This window comes from Procambarus clarkii, unplaced genomic scaffold (genome assembly GCF_040958095.1).
Source record: "Procambarus clarkii isolate CNS0578487 unplaced genomic scaffold, FALCON_Pclarkii_2.0 HiC_scaffold_1879, whole genome shotgun sequence".
In the NCBI taxonomy this organism is placed as follows: Eukaryota; Metazoa; Arthropoda; class Malacostraca; order Decapoda; family Cambaridae; genus Procambarus; species Procambarus clarkii.
The window spans coordinates 1-23342 of record NW_027190902.1 but is presented as its reverse complement, the minus strand read 5'-3'; the positions used below and the strand labels follow the sequence as shown (position 1 = coordinate 23342).

General features: G+C 42.3%; 8 non-coding genes across 8 annotated transcripts; all 8 read right to left on the bottom strand.

Annotated features, from left to right (window-relative positions):
- Positions 1-2240: 2240 nt before the first annotated feature.
- LOC138362483 (U2 spliceosomal RNA) lies at positions 2241-2433 on the bottom strand. The gene has a single exon (XR_011227706.1). It is a non-coding gene; the product is annotated as a U2 spliceosomal RNA (small nuclear RNA).
- Positions 2434-4973: 2540 nt separating this feature from the next.
- LOC138362482 (U2 spliceosomal RNA) lies at positions 4974-5166 on the bottom strand. Its single transcript, XR_011227705.1, has one exon. It is a non-coding gene; the product is annotated as a U2 spliceosomal RNA (small nuclear RNA).
- A 2470-nt stretch (positions 5167-7636) lies between these two features.
- LOC138362481 (U2 spliceosomal RNA) lies at positions 7637-7829 on the bottom strand. The gene has a single exon (XR_011227704.1). It is a non-coding gene; the product is annotated as a U2 spliceosomal RNA (small nuclear RNA).
- Positions 7830-10372: 2543 nt separating this feature from the next.
- Positions 10373-10565, bottom strand: LOC138362487 (U2 spliceosomal RNA). The gene has a single exon (XR_011227710.1). It is a non-coding gene; the product is annotated as a U2 spliceosomal RNA (small nuclear RNA).
- A 2513-nt stretch (positions 10566-13078) lies between these two features.
- Positions 13079-13271, bottom strand: LOC138362486 (U2 spliceosomal RNA). Its single transcript, XR_011227709.1, has one exon. It is a non-coding gene; the product is annotated as a U2 spliceosomal RNA (small nuclear RNA).
- Positions 13272-15822: 2551 nt separating this feature from the next.
- LOC138362485 (U2 spliceosomal RNA) lies at positions 15823-16015 on the bottom strand. The gene has a single exon (XR_011227708.1). It is a non-coding gene; the product is annotated as a U2 spliceosomal RNA (small nuclear RNA).
- A 2546-nt stretch (positions 16016-18561) lies between these two features.
- On the bottom strand, positions 18562-18754 carry LOC138362484 (U2 spliceosomal RNA). Its single transcript, XR_011227707.1, has one exon. It is a non-coding gene; the product is annotated as a U2 spliceosomal RNA (small nuclear RNA).
- A 2557-nt stretch (positions 18755-21311) lies between these two features.
- LOC138362480 (U2 spliceosomal RNA) lies at positions 21312-21504 on the bottom strand. The gene has a single exon (XR_011227703.1). It is a non-coding gene; the product is annotated as a U2 spliceosomal RNA (small nuclear RNA).
- Between the last annotated feature and the right edge of the window lie 1838 nt (positions 21505-23342).

Below are 23342 nucleotides of genomic sequence, written 5' to 3'. Positions count from 1 at the left end.
ACTCTAATACATAAACCTCCATTTGTCATGTGTCTTAAGGTAGCTACAGCTTTTGAAAAGTACAATAACGAATTAAAAGTGCAAGGGGCCTGTTACGCCAACGCTCGTCAAAAAATATAAATAGGAGACGTTCTCTCTCTGATACCATAACAGAAAACGAACAGCACTATTACGCGCCAACTATTCCATTTTTGTATATATATCACGACTTTTTCACATCTAACACTTTGCTTGATACATCGTTTTCACAAACCGGAGACGAGGCGAAGCGAGGCAGGGCTGGGTGGCGAGAGGCTAGAGGCTAGAGGCGAGAGGCGAGAGGCGAGAGGCGAGAGGCGAGAGACGAGAGACGAGAGACGAGAGACGAGAGACGAGAGACGAGAGACGAGAGACGAGAGACGAGAGACGAGAGACGAGAGACGAGAGACGAGAGACGAGAGACGAGAGACTAGAGACTAGAGACGAGAGACGAGAGACGAGAGACGAGAGACGTGACGTGATGCCATGCCATGCCATGCCATGCCATGCCATTCAATGCCTTGTGATTCAATACCATGCAGTTCAATGCGATGCGATGCAATGACATGCGATTCGATGCCATGCGAGGCGAGGCGAGGCGATGCATCATCTAACATAACGGGATTCCCTGGAAAACGACTCTGTTGTTGAATGAACAACAAAGTTAAGATATAAGAAGATGTAAGTAATTCGAGAAGTCTGAGTACTGTAGGTACTATAGCAAATTCATTGCTTAATATATGTGAATGTGTAAGGAATCCATCCATCGCTTTTACCGAGTATACAAATACTCGGTCATTGTTGGTGTTTAGGGAGGTAAATGAAGTATTGCAAAGCTAATTACGAAACTAGCTTTCACAATGACATTTGGTGGTTGGTCGCTTTGCAAATTATAGTAGATTCTATATCAATTTTATTCGTTATTTTACGTGAATGAATGTGTGCCTGCTAAATAAAGAATGTAAATATACGTCGGTGGTGTTTAGAGGGGTGAATGAAGCATTTGAAATCTAAATAGGAAACTAGCATTCAAATGGAGAGGGGTGAGAGTGCAGGTGCGCTTGAACTTGGGTGGGTTCTGGGTTTCATTGACGTATATATTACAGGTGAATGTGTGCATCGAATGCTCGATTGAAGTATATAAATACACATTGTTAGTGTGTATTGAGGTAAATGATGGATTGTAAAGCTAATCAAGACACTGGAATTCACTTTGAGGCTAGTGGCTGGCCGGCTGGCAGGCAAGCGTGGAAGTGGCAAACGATCGTTGAGTTGCCGTGTAAAACCACACCAAAGCAACACCTCCCTCCATCTCAAGTCGAATTTCGTCTTTATTACGCATTGGTACATTCCAGCAATGGTAAATTAAATAGATAAACGTCTAATCTTGATGTATGTATGAATATAATTTCGCCGTCAGAGCCGACTAAGGAATTCCGAGTGATATACACACACACTCCTCCCTCCCTCCCTCCCTCCCTCACAAGGGAGAGTGAGTAATTCTGTAAAAAAAAGAAGAGCATGCCAACAATGGGTAACTATTATAGTTAGGTTCTCGATCATAGTAAACCCGTTGATTTAGAGTTTATTTGCACAATGACTACGTCATATTAGATGCCATTTAAATACCAAATCCAGTTCTCCACTAAATGCAGACACAAGTCTAACACTATTCAACCCATCTCTACCAGCCTTTTCATAACAAACCACTAAGCTATCTAAACCAGTTTCCACACTTATATAAATAGAGAAAAACTTCACCCTATATAACCTATCTCAGAAAACAAACAAAATCAATTAATATTGCACTAACTGGCAACCCCCCCCCCCATTCATAAAATCAACTTCTTTCCTTCCACACCAACCATCGTATTTCTTTGCTCGCACATAATCTTTAATCTAAAGTTATTAAATGATATTACTCACCTCACTCTCCTTCTTTCTCCTTCTTTCTCCTTCCTTCCTTCCTTCCTTCCTTCCTTCCTTCCTTCCTTCCTTCCCTCTAACTCGTTGCAGTTGTTCAGCTTCGACCCATCAAACCCGGACTCGACTGACTCACTTCTGCTGCTCGTTCCAAGGCTTTTTCCTCATACGATGTTGGCTGGTGTGAAGTAATTACTGCAATTCAAATTAACACGATTCATTAATGTACATAACCAATTAACATAATCGTCTCCTACTTGATTTTGACTAGTTGATAGGGTTGTTTTTGGTCTCCCCGAAGGGAGTGGACCGATCCCAGAGGTACTGCAATACCGGGCCGATCCGCGGCAAAGGTGGAGCAAGCTCCTAGCACTTCGCCATGTTGCAAAAATCAGTTTAATATCGAGGATCCCACATGGGGATCGTATCAGATATTAAGCTGATAAGAACAGATACTACACTTTGATCTTAGCCAAAAGGCCGAGAAGCGATAGGATGCATGGTTGCTCTGCAACACCAGGCAACAATTGCGGCTAGAAACCACGTAGCGAGTTTCAATTGCAAAAGGGCATGTGATTATCGTTGAGTACTATTCGAATTCAAGCATACATATAAACGCCATGCAGTAAAGGCTTTAACCATTTCTTACCTGATCAATGAATTTATATATATATGCAAATTCATGATATTACATGGTTTCATTCATGAGTAGTGAATATGTAACTGGCGGCAAAGTGGTAAACAGACTCGCGTGGCGTTTCACGAATTCGCTCCTGGCCAGGGAGTATAGCGCTTAACTCTAATACATAAACCTCCATTTGTCATGTGTCTTAAGGTAGCTACAGCTTTTGAAAAGTACAATAACGAATTAAAAGTGCAAGGGGCCTGTTACGCCAACGCTCGTCAAAAAATATAAATAGGAGACGTTCTCTCTCTGATACCATAACAGAAAACGAACAGCACTATTACACGCCAACTATTCCATTTTTGTATATATATCACGACTTTTTCACATCTAACACTTTGCTTGATACATCGTTTTCACAAACCGGAGACGAGGCGAAGCGAGGCAGGGCTGGGTGGCGAGAGGCTAGAGGCTAGAGGCGAGAGGCGAGAGGCGAGAGGCGAGAGGCGAGAGACGCGAGAGAGAGACGAGAGACGAGAGACGAGAGACGAGAGACGAGAGACGAGAGACGAGAGACGAGAGACGAGAGACGAGAGACGAGAGACGAGAGACGAGAGACTAGAGACTAGAGACGAGAGACGAGAGACGAGAGACGAGAGACGTGACGTGATGCCATGCCATGCCATGCCATGCCATGCCATTCAATGCCTTGTGATTCAATACCATGCAGTTCAATGCGATGCGATGCAATGACATGCGATTCGATGCCATGCGAGGCGAGGCGAGGCGATGCATCATCTAACATAACGGGATTCCCTGGAAAACGACTCTGTTGTTGAATGAACAACAAAGTTAAGATATAAGAAGATGTAAGTAATTCGAGAAGTCTGAGTACTGTAGGTACTATAGCAAATTCATTGCTTAATATATGTGAATGTGTAAGGAATCCATCCATCGCTTTTACCGAGTATACAAATACTCGGTCATTGTTGGTGTTTAGGGAGGTAAATGAAGTATTGCAAAGCTAATTACGAAACTAGCTTTCACAATGACATTTGGTGGTTGGTCGCTTTGCAAATTATAGTAGATTCTATATCAATTTTATTCGTTATTTTACGTGAATGAATGTGTGCCTGCTAAATAAAGAATGTAAATATACGTCGGTGGTGTTTAGAGGGGTGAATGAAGCATTTGAAATCTAAATAGGAAACTAGCATTCAAATGGAGAGGGGTGAGAGTGCAGGTGCGCTTGAACTTGGGTGGGTTCTGGGTTTCATTGACGTATATATTACAGGTGAATGTGTGCATCGAATGCTCGATTGAAGTATATAAATACACATTGTTAGTGTGTATTGAGGTAAATGATGGATTGTAAAGCTAATCAAGACACTGGAATTCACTTTGAGGCTAGTGGCTGGCCGGCTGGCAGGCAAGCGTGGAAGTGGCAAACGATCGTTGAGTTGCCGTGTAAAACCACACCAAAGCAACACCTCCCTCCATCTCAAGTCGAATTTCGTCTTTATTACGCATTGGTACATTCCAGCAATGGTAAATTAAATAGATAAACGTCTAATCTTGATGTATGTATGAATATAATTTCGCCGTCAGAGCCGACTAAGGAATTCCGAGTGATATACACACACTCCTCCCTCCCTCCCTCCCTCCCTCACAAGGGAGAGTGAGTAATTCTGTAAAAAAAAGAAGAGCATGCCAACAATGGGTAACTATTATAGTTAGGTTCTCGATCATAGTAAACCCGTTGATTTAGAGTTTATTTGCACAATGACTACGTCATATTAGATGCCATTTAAATACCAAATCCAGTTCTCCACTAAATGCAGACACAAGTCTAACACTATTCAACCCATCTCTACCAGCCTTTTCATAACAAACCACTAAGCTATCTAAACCAGTTTCCACACTTATATAAATAGAGAAAAACTTCACCCTATATAACCTATCTCAGAAAACAAACAAAATCAATTAATATTGCACTAACTGGCAACCCCCCCCCCATTCATAAAATCAACTTCTTTCCTTCCACACCAACCATCGTATTTCTTTGCTCGCACATAATCTTTAATCTAAAGTTATTAAATGATATTACTCACCTCACTCTCCTTCTTTCTCCTTCTTTCTCCTTCCTTCCTTCCTTCCTTCCTTCCTTCCTTCCTTCCTTCCTTCCCTCTAACTCGTTGCAGTTGTTCAGCTTCGACCCATCAAACCCGGACTCGACTGACTCACTTCTGCTGCTCGTTCCAAGGCTTTTTCCTCATACGATGTTGGCTGGTGTGAAGTAATTACTGCAATTCAAATTAACACGATTCATTAATGTACATAACCAATTAACATAATCGTCTCCTACTTGATTTTGACTAGTTGATAGGGTTGTTTTTGGTCTCCCCGAAGGGAGTGGACCGATCCCAGAGGTACTGCAATACCGGGCCGATCCGCGGCAAAGGTGGAGCAAGCTCCTAGCACTTCGCCATGTTGCAAAAATCAGTTTAATATCGAGGATCCCACATGGGGATCGTATCAGATATTAAGCTGATAAGAACAGATACTACACTTTGATCTTAGCCAAAAGGCCGAGAAGCGATAGGATGCATGGTTGCTCTGCAACACCAGGCAACAATTGCGGCTAGAAACCACGTAGCGAGTTTCAATTGCAAAAGGGCATGTGATTATCGTTGAGTACTATTCGAATTCAAGCATACATATAAACGCCATGCAGTAAAGGCTTTAACCATTTCTTACCTGATCAATGAATTTATATATATATGCAAATTCATGATATTACATGGTTTCATTCATGAGTAGTGAATATGTAACTGGCGGCAAAGTGGTAAACAGACTCGCGTGGCGTTTCACGAATTCGCTCCTGGCCAGGGAGTATAGCGCTTAACTCTAATACATAAACCTCCATTTGTCATGTGTCTTAAGGTAGCTACAGCTTTTGAAAAGTACAATAACGAATTAAAAGTGCAAGGGGCCTGTTACGCCAACGCTCGTCAAAAAATATAAATAGGAGACGTTCTCTCTCTGATACCATAACAGAAAACGAACAGCACTATTACACGCCAACTATTCCATTTTTGTATATATATCACGACTTTTTCACATCTAACACTTTGCTTGATACATCGTTTTCACAAACCGGAGACGAGGCGAAGCGAGGCAGGGCTGGGTGGCGAGAGGCTAGAGGCTAGAGGCGAGAGGCGAGAGGCGAGAGGCGAGAGGCGAGAGACGAGAGACGAGAGACGAGAGACGAGAGACGAGAGACGAGAGACGAGAGACGAGAGACGAGAGACGAGAGACGAGAGACGAGAGACGAGAGACGAGAGACGAGAGACGAGAGACGAGAGACGAGAGACGTGACGTGATGCCATGCCATGCCATGCCATGCCATGCCATTCAATGCCTTGTGATTCAATACCATGCAGTTCAATGCGATGCGATGCAATGACATGCGATTCGATGCCATGCGAGGCGAGGCGAGGCGATGCATCATCTAACATAACGGGATTCCCTGGAAAACGACTCTGTTGTTGAATGAACAACAAAGTTAAGATATAAGAAGATGTAAGTAATTCGAGAAGTCTGAGTACTGTAGGTACTATAGCAAATTCATTGCTTAATATATGTGAATGTGTAAGGAATCCATCCATCGCTTTTACCGAGTATACAAATACTCGGTCATTGTTGGTGTTTAGGGAGGTAAATGAAGTATTGCAAAGCTAATTACGAAACTAGCTTTCACAATGACATTTGGTGGTTGGTCGCTTTGCAAATTATAGTAGATTCTATATCAATTTTATTCGTTATTTTACGTGAATGAATGTGTGCCTGCATACATTGCTAAATAAAGAATGTAAATATACGTCGGTGGTGTTTAGAGGGGTGAATGAAGCATTTGAAATCTAAATAGGAAACTAGCATTCAAATGGAGAGGGGTGAGAGTGCAGGTGCGCTTGAACTTGGGTGGGTTCTGGGTTTCATTGACGTATATATTACAGGTGAATGTGTGCATCGAATGCTCGATTGAAGTATATAAATACACATTGTTAGTGTGTATTGAGGTAAATGATGGATTGTAAAGCTAATCAAGACACTGGAATTCACTTTGAGGCTAGTGGCTGGCCGGCTGGCAGGCAAGCGTGGAAGTGGCAAACGATCGTTGAGTTGCCGTGTAAAACCACACCAAAGCAACACCTCCCTCCATCTCAAGTCGAATTTCGTCTTTATTACGCATTGGTACATTCCAGCAATGGTAAATTAAATAGATAAACGTCTAATCTTGATGTATGTATGAATATAATTTCGCCGTCAGAGCCGACTAAGGAATTCCGAGTGATATACACACACACTCCTCCCTCCCTCCCTCCCTCCCTCACAAGGGAGAGTGAGTAATTCTGTAAAAAAAAGAAGAGCATGCCAACAATGGGTAACTATTATAGTTAGGTTCTCGATCATAGTAAACCCGTTGATTTAGAGTTTATTTGCACAATGACTACGTCATATTAGATGCCATTTAAATACCAAATCCAGTTCTCCACTAAATGCAGACACAAGTCTAACACTATTCAACCCATCTCTACCAGCCTTTTCATAACAAACCACTAAGCTATCTAAACCAGTTTCCACACTTATATAAATAGAGAAAAACTTCACCCTATATAACCTATCTCAGAAAACAAACAAAATCAATTAATATTGCACTAACTGGCAACCCCCCCCCCATTCATAAAATCAACTTCTTTCCTTCCACACCAACCATCGTATTTCTTTGCTCGCACATAATCTTTAATCTAAAGTTATTAAATGATATTACTCACCTCTCCTTCTTTCTTTTCCTTCCTTCCTTCCTTCCTTCCTTCCTTCCCTTGCTTGTTCAGCTTCCCCCCCGGACTCGACCTCACTTCCTCCAAGGCTTTTTCCTCATACGATGTTGGCTGTGAAGTAATTACTGCAATTCAAATTAACACGATTCATTAATGTACATAACCAATTAACATAATCGTCTCCTACTTGATTTTGACTAGTTGATAGGGTTGTTTTTGGTCTCCCCGAAGGGAGTGGACCGATCCCAGAGGTACTGCAATACCGGGCCGATCCGCGGCAAAGGTGGAGCAAGCTCCTAGCACTTCGCCATGTTGCAAAAATCAGTTTAATATCGAGGATCCCACATGGGGATCGTATCAGATATTAAGCTGATAAGAACAGATACTACACTTTGATCTTAGCCAAAAGGCCGAGAAGCGATAGGATGCATGGTTGCTCTGCAACACCAGGCAACAATTGCGGCTAGAAACCACGTAGCGAGTTTCAATTGCAAAAGGGCATGTGATTATCGTTGAGTACTATTCGAATTCAAGCATACATATAAACGCCATGCAGTAAAGGCTTTAACCATTTCTTACCTGATCAATGAATTTATATATATATGCAAATTCATGATATTACATGGTTTCATTCATGAGTAGTGAATATGTAACTGGCGGCAAAGTGGTAAACAGACTCGCGTGGCGTTTCACGAATTCGCTCCTGGCCAGGGAGTATAGCGCTTAACTCTAATACATAAACCTCCATTTGTCATGTGTCTTAAGGTAGCTACAGCTTTTGAAAAGTACAATAACGAATTAAAAGTGCAAGGGGCCTGTTACGCCAACGCTCGTCAAAAAATATAAATAGGAGACGTTCTCTCTCTGATACCATAACAGAAAACGAACAGCACTATTACGCGCCAACTATTCCATTTTTGTATATATATCACGACTTTTTCACATCTAACACTTTGCTTGATACATCGTTTTCACAAACCGGAGACGAGGCGAAGCGAGGCAGGGCTGGGTGGCGAGAGGCTAGAGGCTAGAGGCGAGAGGCGAGAGGCGAGAGGCGAGAGGCGAGAGACGAGAGACGAGAGACGAGAGACGAGAGACGAGAGACGAGAGACGAGAGACGAGAGACGAGAGACGAGAGACGAGAGACGAGAGACGAGAGACGAGAGACGAGAGACTAGAGACTAGAGACGAGAGACGAGAGACGAGAGACGAGAGACGTGACGTGATGCCATGCCATGCCATGCCATGCCATGCCATTCAATGCCTTGTGATTCAATACCATGCAGTTCAATGCGATGCGATGCAATGACATGCGATTCGATGCCATGCGAGGCGAGGCGAGGCGATGCATCATCTAACATAACGGGATTCCCTGGAAAACGACTCTGTTGTTGAATGAACAACAAAGTTAAGATATAAGAAGATGTAAGTAATTCGAGAAGTCTGAGTACTGTAGGTACTATAGCAAATTCATTGCTTAATATATGTGAATGTGTAAGGAATCCATCCATCGCTTTTACCGAGTATACAAATACTCGGTCATTGTTGGTGTTTAGGGAGGTAAATGAAGTATTGCAAAGCTAATTACGAAACTAGCTTTCACAATGACATTTGGTGGTTGGTCGCTTTGCAAATTATAGTAGATTCTATATCAATTTTATTCGTTATTTTACGTGAATGAATGTGTGCCTGCTAAATAAAGAATGTAAATATACGTCGGTGGTGTTTAGAGGGGTGAATGAAGCATTTGAAATCTAAATAGGAAACTAGCATTCAAATGGAGAGGGGTGAGAGTGCAGGTGCGCTTGAACTTGGGTGGGTTCTGGGTTTCATTGACGTATATATTACAGGTGAATGTGTGCATCGAATGCTCGATTGAAGTATATAAATACACATTGTTAGTGTGTATTGAGGTAAATGATGGATTGTAAAGCTAATCAAGACACTGGAATTCACTTTGAGGCTAGTGGCTGGCCGGCTGGCAGGCAAGCGTGGAAGTGGCAAACGATCGTTGAGTTGCCGTGTAAAACCACACCAAAGCAACACCTCCCTCCATCTCAAGTCGAATTTCGTCTTTATTACGCATTGGTACATTCCAGCAATGGTAAATTAAATAGATAAACGTCTAATCTTGATGTATGTATGAATATAATTTCGCCGTCAGAGCCGACTAAGGAATTCCGAGTGATATACACACACACTCCTCCCTCCCTCCCTCCCTCCCTCACAAGGGAGAGTGAGTAATTCTGTAAAAAAAAGAAGAGCATGCCAACAATGGGTAACTATTATAGTTAGGTTCTCGATCATAGTAAACCCGTTGATTTAGAGTTTATTTGCACAATGACTACGTCATATTAGATGCCATTTAAATACCAAATCCAGTTCTCCACTAAATGCAGACACAAGTCTAACACTATTCAACCCATCTCTACCAGCCTTTTCATAACAAACCACTAAGCTATCTAAACCAGTTTCCACACTTATATAAATAGAGAAAAACTTCACCCTATATAACCTATCTCAGAAAACAAACAAAATCAATTAATATTGCACTAACTGGCAACCCCCCCCCCATTCATAAAATCAACTTCTTTCCTTCCACACCAACCATCGTATTTCTTTGCTCGCACATAATCTTTAATCTAAAGTTATTAAATGATATTACTCACCTCACTCTCCTTCTTTCTCCTTCTTTCTCCTTCCTTCCTTCCTTCCTTCCTTCCTTCCTTCCTTCCTTCCTTCCCTCTAACTCGTTGCAGTTGTTCAGCTTCGACCCATCAAACCCGGACTCGACTGACTCACTTCTGCTGCTCGTTCCAAGGCTTTTTCCTCATACGATGTTGGCTGGTGTGAAGTAATTACTGCAATTCAAATTAACACGATTCATTAATGTACATAACCAATTAACATAATCGTCTCCTACTTGATTTTGACTAGTTGATAGGGTTGTTTTTGGTCTCCCCGAAGGGAGTGGACCGATCCCAGAGGTACTGCAATACCGGGCCGATCCGCGGCAAAGGTGGAGCAAGCTCCTAGCACTTCGCCATGTTGCAAAAATCAGTTTAATATCGAGGATCCCACATGGGGATCGTATCAGATATTAAGCTGATAAGAACAGATACTACACTTTGATCTTAGCCAAAAGGCCGAGAAGCGATAGGATGCATGGTTGCTCTGCAACACCAGGCAACAATTGCGGCTAGAAACCACGTAGCGAGTTTCAATTGCAAAAGGGCATGTGATTATCGTTGAGTACTATTCGAATTCAAGCATACATATAAACGCCATGCAGTAAAGGCTTTAACCATTTCTTACCTGATCAATGAATTTATATATATATGCAAATTCATGATATTACATGGTTTCATTCATGAGTAGTGAATATGTAACTGGCGGCAAAGTGGTAAACAGACTCGCGTGGCGTTTCACGAATTCGCTCCTGGCCAGGGAGTATAGCGCTTAACTCTAATACATAAACCTCCATTTGTCATGTGTCTTAAGGTAGCTACAGCTTTTGAAAAGTACAATAACGAATTAAAAGTGCAAGGGGCCTGTTACGCCAACGCTCGTCAAAAAATATAAATAGGAGACGTTCTCTCTCTGATACCATAACAGAAAACGAACAGCACTATTACGCGCCAACTATTCCATTTTTGTATATATATCACGACTTTTTCACATCTAACACTTTGCTTGATACATCGTTTTCACAAACCGGAGACGAGGCGAAGCGAGGCAGGGCTGGGTGGCGAGAGGCTAGAGGCTAGAGGCGAGAGGCGAGAGGCGAGAGGCGAGAGACGAGAGACGAGAGACGAGAGACGAGAGACGAGAGACGAGAGACGAGAGACGAGAGACGAGAGACGAGAGACGAGAGACTAGAGACTAGAGACGAGAGACGAGAGACGAGAGACGAGAGACGTGACGTGATGCCATGCCATGCCATGCCATGCCATGCCATTCAATGCCTTGTGATTCAATACCATGCAGTTCAATGCGATGCGATGCAATGACATGCGATTCGATGCCATGCGAGGCGAGGCGAGGCGATGCATCATCTAACATAACGGGATTCCCTGGAAAACGACTCTGTTGTTGAATGAACAACAAAGTTAAGATATAAGAAGATGTAAGTAATTCGAGAAGTCTGAGTACTGTAGGTACTATAGCAAATTCATTGCTTAATATATGTGAATGTGTAAGGAATCCATCCATCGCTTTTACCGAGTATACAAATACTCGGTCATTGTTGGTGTTTAGGGAGGTAAATGAAGTATTGCAAAGCTAATTACGAAACTAGCTTTCACAATGACATTTGGTGGTTGGTCGCTTTGCAAATTATAGTAGATTCTATATCAATTTTATTCGTTATTTTACGTGAATGAATGTGCCTGCATACATTGCCTAAATAAAGAATGTAAATATACGTCGGTGGTGTTTAGAGGGGTGAATGAAGCATTTGAAATCTAAATAGGAAACTAGCATTCAAATGGAGAGGGGTGAGAGTGCAGGTGCGCTTGAACTTGGGTGGGTTCTGGGTTTCATTGACGTATATATTACAGGTGAATGTGTGCATCGAATGCTCGATTGAAGTATATAAATACACATTGTTAGTGTGTATTGAGGTAAATGATGGATTGTAAAGCTAATCAAGACACTGGAATTCACTTTGAGGCTAGTGGCTGGCCGGCTGGCAGGCAAGCGTGGAAGTGGCAAACGATCGTTGAGTTGCCGTGTAAAACCACACCAAAGCAACACCTCCCTCCATCTCAAGTCGAATTTCGTCTTTATTACGCATTGGTACATTCCAGCAATGGTAAATTAAATAGATAAACGTCTAATCTTGATGTATGTATGAATATAATTTCGCCGTCAGAGCCGACTAAGGAATTCCGAGTGATATACACACACACTCCTCCCTCCCTCCCTCCCTCCCTCACAAGGGAGAGTGAGTAATTCTGTAAAAAAAAGAAGAGCATGCCAACAATGGGTAACTATTATAGTTAGGTTCTCGATCATAGTAAACCCGTTGATTTAGAGTTTATTTGCACAATGACTACGTCATATTAGATGCCATTTAAATACCAAATCCAGTTCTCCACTAAATGCAGACACAAGTCTAACACTATTCAACCCATCTCTACCAGCCTTTTCATAACAAACCACTAAGCTATCTAAACCAGTTTCCACACTTATATAAATAGAGAAAAACTTCACCCTATATAACCTATCTCAGAAAACAAACAAAATCAATTAATATTGCACTAACTGGCAACCCCCCCCCCCATTCATAAAATCAACTTCTTTCCTTCCACACCAACCATCGTATTTCTTTGCTCGCACATAATCTTTAATCTAAAGTTATTAAATGATATTACTCACCTCACTCTCCTTCTTTCTCCTTCTTTCTCCTTCCTTCCTTCCTTCCTTCCTTCCTTCCTTCCTTCCTTCCCTCTAACTCGTTGCAGTTGTTCAGCTTCGACCCATCAAACCCGGACTCGACTGACTCACTTCTGCTGCTCGTTCCAAGGCTTTTTCCTCATACGATGTTGGCTGGTGTGAAGTAATTACTGCAATTCAAATTAACACGATTCATTAATGTACATAACCAATTAACATAATCGTCTCCTACTTGATTTTGACTAGTTGATAGGGTTGTTTTTGGTCTCCCCGAAGGGAGTGGACCGATCCCAGAGGTACTGCAATACCGGGCCGATCCGCGGCAAAGGTGGAGCAAGCTCCTAGCACTTCGCCATGTTGCAAAAATCAGTTTAATATCGAGGATCCCACATGGGGATCGTATCAGATATTAAGCTGATAAGAACAGATACTACACTTTGATCTTAGCCAAAAGGCCGAGAAGCGATAGGATGCATGGTTGCTCTGCAACACCAGGCAACAATTGCGGCTAGAAACCACGTAGCGAGTTTCAATTGCAAAAGGGCATGTGATTATCGTTGAGTACTATTCGAATTCAAGCATACATATAAACGCCATGCAGTAAAGGCTTTAACCATTTCTTACCTGATCAATGAATTTATATATATATGCAAATTCATGATATTACATGGTTTCATTCATGAGTAGTGAATATGTAACTGGCGGCAAAGTGGTAAACAGACTCGCGTGGCGTTTCACGAATTCGCTCCTGGCCAGGGAGTATAGCGCTTAACTCTAATACATAAACCTCCATTTGTCATGTGTCTTAAGGTAGCTACAGCTTTTGAAAAGTACAATAACGAATTAAAAGTGCAAGGGGCCTGTTACGCCAACGCTCGTCAAAAAATATAAATAGGAGACGTTCTCTCTCTGATACCATAACAGAAAACGAACAGCACTATTACACGCCAACTATTCCATTTTTGTATATATATCACGACTTTTTCACATCTAACACTTTGCTTGATACATCGTTTTCACAAACCGGAGACGAGGCGAAGCGAGGCAGGGCTGGGTGGCGAGAGGCTAGAGGCTAGAGGCGAGAGGCGAGAGGCGAGAGGCGAGAGGCGAGAGCGAGAGCGAGAGACGAGAGACGAGAGACGAGAGACGAGAGACGAGAGACGAGAGACGAGAGACGAGAGACGAGAGACGAGAGACGAGAGACGAGAGACGAGAGACGACGAGAGACTAGAGACTAGAGACGAGAGACGAGAGACGAGAGACGAGAGACGTGACGTGATGCCATGCCATGCCATGCCATGCCATGCCATTCAATGCCTTGTGATTCAATACCATGCAGTTCAATGCGATGCGATGCAATGACATGCGATTCGATGCCATGCGAGGCGAGGCGAGGCGATGCATCATCTAACATAACGGGATTCCCTGGAAAACGACTCTGTTGTTGAATGAACAACAAAGTTAAGATATAAGAAGATGTAAGTAATTCGAGAAGTCTGAGTACTGTAGGTACTATAGCAAATTCATTGCTTAATATATGTGAATGTGTAAGGAATCCATCCATCGCTTTTACCGAGTATACAAATACTCGGTCATTGTTGGTGTTTAGGGAGGTAAATGAAGTATTGCAAAGCTAATTACGAAACTAGCTTTCACAATGACATTTGGTGGTTGGTCGCTTTGCAAATTATAGTAGATTCTATATCAATTTTATTCGTTATTTTACGTGAATGAATGTGTGCCTGCTAAATAAAGAATGTAAATATACGTCGGTGGTGTTTAGAGGGGTGAATGAAGCATTTGAAATCTAAATAGGAAACTAGCATTCAAATGGAGAGGGGTGAGAGTGCAGGTGCGCTTGAACTTGGGTGGGTTCTGGGTTTCATTGACGTATATATTACAGGTGAATGTGTGCATCGAATGCTCGATTGAAGTATATAAATACACATTGTTAGTGTGTATTGAGGTAAATGATGGATTGTAAAGCTAATCAAGACACTGGAATTCACTTTGAGGCTAGTGGCTGGCCGGCTGGCAGGCAAGCGTGGAAGTGGCAAACGATCGTTGAGTTGCCGTGTAAAACCACACCAAAGCAACACCTCCCTCCATCTCAAGTCGAATTTCGTCTTTATTACGCATTGGTACATTCCAGCAATGGTAAATTAAATAGATAAACGTCTAATCTTGATGTATGTATGAATATAATTTCGCCGTCAGAGCCGACTAAGGAATTCCGAGTGATATACACACACACTCCTCCCTCCCTCCCTCCCTCCCTCACAAGGGAGAGTGAGTAATTCTGTAAAAAAAAGAAGAGCATGCCAACAATGGGTAACTATTATAGTTAGGTTCTCGATCATAGTAAACCCGTTGATTTAGAGTTTATTTGCACAATGACTACGTCATATTAGATGCCATTTAAATACCAAATCCAGTTCTCCACTAAATGCAGACACAAGTCTAACACTATTCAACCCATCTCTACCAGCCTTTTCATAACAAACCACTAAGCTATCTAAACCAGTTTCCACACTTATATAAATAGAGAAAAACTTCACCCTATATAACCTATCTCAGAAAACAAACAAAATCAATTAATATTGCACTAACTGGCAACCCCCCCCCCATTCATAAAATCAACTTCTTTCCTTCCACACCAACCATCGTATTTCTTTGCTCGCACATAATCTTTAATCTAAAGTTATTAAATGATATTACTCACCTCACTCTCCTTCTTTCTCCTTCTTTCTCCTTCCTTCCTTCCTTCCTTCCTTCCTTCCTTCCTTCCTTCCTTCCCTCTAACTCGTTGCAGTTGTTCAGCTTCGACCCATCAAACCCGGACTCGACTGACTCACTTCTGCTGCTCGTTCCAAGGCTTTTTCCTCATACGATGTTGGCTGGTGTGAAGTAATTACTGCAATTCAAATTAACACGATTCATTAATGTACATAACCAATTAACATAATCGTCTCCTACTTGATTTTGACTAGTTGATAGGGTTGTTTTTGGTCTCCCCGAAGGGAGTGGACCGATCCCAGAGGTACTGCAATACCGGGCCGATCCGCGGCAAAGGTGGAGCAAGCTCCTAGCACTTCGCCATGTTGCAAAAATCAGTTTAATATCGAGGATCCCACATGGGGATCGTATCAGATATTAAGCTGATAAGAACAGATACTACACTTTGATCTTAGCCAAAAGGCCGAGAAGCGATAGGATGCATGGTTGCTCTGCAACACCAGGCAACAATTGCGGCTAGAAACCACGTAGCGAGTTTCAATTGCAAAAGGGCATGTGATTATCGTTGAGTACTATTCGAATTCAAGCATACATATAAACGCCATGCAGTAAAGGCTTTAACCATTTCTTACCTGATCAATGAATTTATATATATATGCAAATTCATGATATTACATGGTTTCATTCATGAGTAGTGAATATGTAACTGGCGGCAAAGTGGTAAACAGACTCGCGTGGCGTTTCACGAATTCGCTCCTGGCCAGGGAGTATAGCGCTTAACTCTAATACATAAACCTCCATTTGTCATGTGTCTTAAGGTAGCTACAGCTTTTGAAAAGTACAATAACGAATTAAAAGTGCAAGGGGCCTGTTACGCCAACGCTCGTCAAAAAATATAAATAGGAGACGTTCTCTCTCTGATACCATAACAGAAAACGAACAGCACTATTACGCGCCAACTATTCCATTTTTGTATATATATCACGACTTTTTCACATCTAACACTTTGCTTGATACATCGTTTTCACAAACCGGAGACGAGGCGAAGCGAGGCAGGGCTGGGTGGCGAGAGGCTAGAGGCTAGAGGCGAGAGGCGAGAGGCGAGAGGCGAGAGGCGAGAGACGAGAGACGAGAGACGAGAGACGAGAGACGAGAGACGAGAGACGAGAGACGAGAGACGAGAGACGAGAGACGAGAGACGAGAGACGAGAGACGAGAGACGAGAGACGAGAGACTAGAGACTAGAGACGAGAGACGAGAGACGAGAGACGAGAGACGTGACGTGATGCCATGCCATGCCATGCCATGCCATGCCATTCAATGCCTTGTGATTCAATACCATGCAGTTCAATGCGATGCGATGCAATGACATGCGATTCGATGCCATGCGAGGCGAGGCGAGGCGATGCATCATCTAACATAACGGGATTCCCTGGAAAACGACTCTGTTGTTGAATGAACAACAAAGTTAAGATATAAGAAGATGTAAGTAATTCGAGAAGTCTGAGTACTGTAGGTACTATAGCAAATTCATTGCTTAATATATGTGAATGTGTAAGGAATCCATCCATCGCTTTTACCGAGTATACAAATACTCGGTCATTGTTGGTGTTTAGGGAGGTAAATGAAGTATTGCAAAGCTAATTACGAAACTAGCTTTCACAATGACATTTGGTGGTTGGTCGCTTTGCAAATTATAGTAGATTCTATATCAATTTTATTCGTTATTTTACGTGAATGAATGTGTGCCTGCTAAATAAAGAATGTAAATATACGTCGGTGGTGTTTAGAGGGGTGAATGAAGCATTTGAAATCTAAATAGGAAACTAGCATTCAAATGGAGAGGGGTGAGAGTGCAGGTGCGCTTGAACTTGGGTGGGTTCTGGGTTTCATTGACGTATATATTACAGGTGAATGTGTGCATCGAATGCTCGATTGAAGTATATAAATACACATTGTTAGTGTGTATTGAGGTAAATGATGGATTGTAAAGCTAATCAAGACACTGGAATTCACTTTGAGGCTAGTGGCTGGCCGGCTGGCAGGCAAGCGTGGAAGTGGCAAACGATCGTTGAGTTGCCGTGTAAAACCACACCAAAGCAACACCTCCCTCCATCTCAAGTCGAATTTCGTCTTTATTACGCATTGGTACATTCCAGCAATGGTAAATTAAATAGATAAACGTCTAATCTTGATGTATGTATGAATATAATTTCGCCGTCAGAGCCGACTAAGGAATTCCGAGTGATATACACACACACTCCTCCCTCCCTCCCTCCCTCCCTCACAAGGGAGAGTGAGTAATTCTGTAAAAAAAAGAAGAGCATGCCAACAATGGGTAACTATTATAGTTAGGTTCTCGATCATAGTAAACCCGTTGATTTAGAGTTTATTTGCACAATGACTACGTCATATTAGATGCCATTTAAATACCAAATCCAGTTCTCCACTAAATGCAGACACAAGTCTAACACTATTCAACCCATCTCTACCAGCCTTTTCATAACAAACCACTAAGCTATCTAAACCAGTTTCCACACTTATATAAATAGAGAAAAACTTCACCCTATATAACCTATCTCAGAAAACAAACAAAATCAATTAATATTGCACTAACTGGCAACCCCCCCCCCATTCATAAAATCAACTTCTTTCCTTCCACACCAACCATCGTATTTCTTTGCTCGCACATAATCTTTAATCTAAAGTTATTAAATGATATTACTCACCTCACTCTCCTTCTTTCTCCTTCTTTCTCCTTCCTTCCTTCCTTCCTTCCTTCCTTCCTTCCTTCCTTCCCTCTAACTCGTTGCAGTTGTTCAGCTTCGACCCATCAAACCCGGACTCGACTGACTCACTTCTGCTGCTCGTTCCAAGGCTTTTTCCTCATACGATGTTGGCTGGTGTGAAGTAATTACTGCAATTCAAATTAACACGATTCATTAATGTACATAACCAATTAACATAATCGTCTCCTACTTGATTTTGACTAGTTGATAGGGTTGTTTTTGGTCTCCCCGAAGGGAGTGGACCGATCCCAGAGGTACTGCAATACCGGGCCGATCCGCGGCAAAGGTGGAGCAAGCTCCTAGCACTTCGCCATGTTGCAAAAATCAGTTTAATATCGAGGATCCCACATGGGGATCGTATCAGATATTAAGCTGATAAGAACAGATACTACACTTTGATCTTAGCCAAAAGGCCGAGAAGCGATAGGATGCATGGTTGCTCTGCAACACCAGGCAACAATTGCGGCTAGAAACCACGTAGCGAGTTTCAATTGCAAAAGGGCATGTGATTATCGTTGAGTACTATTCGAATTCAAGCATACATATAAACGCCATGCAGTAAAGGCTTTAACCATTTCTTACCTGATCAATGAATTTATATATATATGCAAATTCATGATATTACATGGTTTCATTCATGAGTAGTGAATATGTAACTGGCGGCAAAGTGGTAAACAGACTCGCGTGGCGTTTCACGAATTCGCTCCTGGCCAGGGAGTATAGCGCTTAACTCTAATACATAAACCTCCATTTGTCATGTGTCTTAAGGTAGCTACAGCTTTTGAAAAGTACAATAACGAATTAAAAGTGCAAGGGGCCTGTTACGCCAACGCTCGTCAAAAAATATAAATAGGAGACGTTCTCTCTCTGATACCATAACAGAAAACGAACAGCACTATTACGCGCCAACTATTCCATTTTTGTATATATATCACGACTTTTTCACATCTAACACTTTGCTTGATACATCGTTTTCACAAACCGGAGACGAGGCGAAGCGAGGCAGGGCTGGGTGGCGAGAGGCTAGAGGCTAGAGGAGAGGCGAGAGGCGAGAGGCGAGAGGCGAGGCGAGAGACGAGAGACGAGAGACGAGAGACGAGAGACGAGAGACGAGAGACGAGAGACGAGAGACGAGAGACGAGAGACGAGAGACGAGAGACGAGAGACGAGAGACGAGAGACGAGAGACGAGAGACTAGAGACTAGAGACGAGAGACGAGAGACGAGAGACGAGAGACGTGACGTGATGCCATGCCATGCCATGCCATGCCATGCCATTCAATGCCTTGTGATTCAATACCATGCAGTTCAATGCGATGCGATGCAATGACATGCGATTCGATGCCATGCGAGGCGAGGCGAGGCGATGCATCATCTAACATAACGGGATTCCCTGGAAAACGACTCTGTTGTTGAATGAACAACAAAGTTAAGATATAAGAAGATGTAAGTAATTCGAGAAGTCTGAGTACTGTAGGTACTATAGCAAATTCATTGCTTAATATATGTGAATGTGTAAGGAATCCATCCATCGCTTTTACCGAGTATACAAATACTCGGTCATTGTTGGTGTTTAGGGAGGTAAATGAAGTATTGCAAAGCTAATTACGAAACTAGCTTTCACAATGACATTTGGTGGTTGGTCGCTTTGCAAATTATAGTAGATTCTATATCAATTTTATTCGTTATTTTACGTGAATGAATGTGTGCCTGCCTAAATAAAGAATGTAAATATACGTCGGTGGTGTTTAGAGGGGTGAATGAAGCATTTGAAATCTAAATAGGAAACTAGCATTCAAATGGAGAGGGGTGAGAGTGCAGGTGCGCTTGAACTTGGGTGGGTTCTGGGTTTCATTGACGTATATATTACAGGTGAATGTGTGCATCGAATGCTCGATTGAAGTATATAAATACACATTGTTAGTGTGTATTGAGGTAAATGATGGATTGTAAAGCTAATCAAGACACTGGAATTCACTTTGAGGCTAGTGGCTGGCCGGCTGGCAGGCAAGCGTGGAAGTGGCAAACGATCGTTGAGTTGCCGTGTAAAACCACACCAAAGCAACACCTCCCTCCATCTCAAGTCGAATTTCGTCTTTATTACGCATTGGTACATTCCAGCAATGGTAAATTAAATAGATAAACGTCTAATCTTGATGTATGTATGAATATAATTTCGCCGTCAGAGCCGACTAAGGAATTCCGAGTGATATACACACACACTCCTCCCTCCCTCCCTCCCTCCCTCACAAGGGAGAGTGAGTAATTCTGTAAAAAAAAGAAGAGCATGCCAACAATGGGTAACTATTATAGTTAGGTTCTCGATCATAGTAAACCCGTTGATTTAGAGTTTATTTGCACAATGACTACGTCATATTAGATGCCATTTAAATACCAAATCCAGTTCTCCACTAAATGCAGACACAAGTCTAACACTATTCAACCCATCTCTACCAGCCTTTTCATAACAAACCACTAAGCTATCTAAACCAGTTTCCACACTTATATAAATAGAGAAAAACTTCACCCTATATAACCTATCTCAGAAAACAAACAAAATCAATTAATATTGCACTAACTGGCAACCCCCCCCCCATTCATAAAATCAACTTCTTTCCTTCCACACCAACCATCGTATTTCTTTGCTCGCACATAATCTTTAATCTAAAGTTATTAAATGATATTACTCACCTCACTCTCCTTCTTTCTCCTTCTTTCTCCTTCCTTCCTTCCTTCCTTCCTTCCTTCCTTCCTTCCTTCCCTCTAACTCGTTGCAGTTGTTCAGCTTCGACCCATCAAACCCGGACTCGACTGACTCACTTCTGCTGCTCGTTCCAAGGCTTTTTCCTCATACGATGTTGGCTGGTGTGAAGTAATTACTGCAATTCAAATTAACACGATTCATTAATGTACATAACCAATTAACATAATCGTCTCCTACTTGATTTTGACTAGTTGATAGGGTTGTTTTTGGTCTCCCCGAAGGGAGTGGACCGATCCCAGAGGTACTGCAATACCGGGCCGATCCGCGGCAAAGGTGGAGCAAGCTCCTAGCACTTCGCCATGTTGCAAAAATCAGTTTAATATCGAGGATCCCACATGGGGATCGTATCAGATATTAAGCTGATAAGAACAGATACTACACTTTGATCTTAGCCAAAAGGCCGAGAAGCGATAGGATGCATGGTTGCTCTGCAACACCAGGCAACAATTGCGGCTAGAAACCACGTAGCGAGTTTCAATTGCAAAAGGGCATGTGATTATCGTTGAGTACTATTCGAATTCAAGCATACATATAAACGCCATGCAGTAAAGGCTTTAACCATTTCTTACCTGATCAATGAATTTATATATATATGCAAATTCATGATATTACATGGTTTCATTCATGAGTAGTGAATATGTAACTGGCGGCAAAGTGGTAAACAGACTCGCGTGGCGTTTCACGAATTCGCTCCTGGCCAGGGAGTATAGCGCTTAACTCTAATACATAAACCTCCATTTGTCATGTGTCTTAAGGTAGCTACAGCTTTTGAAAAGTACAATAACGAATTAAAAGTGCAAGGGGCCTGTTACGCCAACGCTCGTCAAAAAATATAAATAGGAGACGTTCTCTCTCTGATACCATAACAGAAAACGAACAGCACTATTACGCGCCAACTATTCCATTTTTGTATATATATCACGACTTTTTCACATCTAACACTTTGCTTGATACATCGTTTTCACAAACCGGAGACGAGGCGAAGCGAGGCAGGGCTGGGTGGCGAGAGGCTAGAGGCTAGAGGCTAGAGGCGAGAGGCGAGAGGCGAGAGGCGAGAGACGAGAGACGAGAGACGAGAGACGAGAGACGAGAGACGAGAGACGAGAGACGAGAGACGAGAGACGAGAGACGAGAGACGAGAGACGAGAGACGAGAGACGAGAGACTAGAGACGAGAGACGAGAGACGAGAGACGAGAGACGTGACGTGATGCCATGCCATGCCATGCCATGCCATGCCATTCAATGCCTTGTGATTCAATACCATGCAGTTCAATGCGATGCGATGCAATGACATGCGATTCGATGCCATGCGAGGCGAGGCGAGGCGATGCATCATCTAACATAACGGGATTCCCTGGAAAACGACTCTGTTGTTGAATGAACAACAAAGTTAAGATATAAGAAGATGTAAGTAATTCGAGAAGTCTGAGTACTGTAGGTACTATAGCAAATTCATTGCTTAATATATGTGAATGTGTAAGGAATCCATCCATCGCTTTTACCGAGTATACAAATACTCGGTCATTGTTGGTGTTTAGGGAGGTAAATGAAGTATTGCAAAGCTAATTACGAAACTAGCTTTCACAATGACATTTGGTGGTTGGTCGCTTTGCAAATTATAGTAGATTCTATATCAATTTTATTCGTTATTTTACGTGAATGAATGTGTGCCTGCATACATTGCCTAAATAAAGAATGTAAATATACGTCGGTGGTGTTTAGAGGGGTGAATGAAGCATTTGAAATCTAAATAGGAAACTAGCATTCAAATGGAGAGGGGTGAGAGTGCAGGTGCGCTTGAACTTGGGTGGGTTCTGGGTTTCATTGACGTATATATTACAGGTGAATGTGTGCATCGAATGCTCGATTGAAGTATATAAATACACATTGTTAGTGTGTATTGAGGTAAATGATGGATTGTAAAGCTAATCAAGACACTGGAATTCACTTTGAGGCTAGTGGCTGGCCGGCTGGCAGGCAAGCGTGGAAGTGGCAAACGATCGTTGAGTTGCCGTGTAAAACCACACCAAAGCAACACCTCCCTCCATCTCAAGTCGAATTTCGTCTTTATTACGCATTGGTACATTCCAGCAATGGTAAATTAAATAGATAAACGTCTAATCTTGATGTATGTATGAATATAATTTCGCCGTCAGAGCCGACTAAGGAATTCCGAGTGATATACACACACACTCCTCCCTCCCTCCCTCCCTCCCTCACAAGGGAGAGTGAGTAATTCTGTAAAAAAA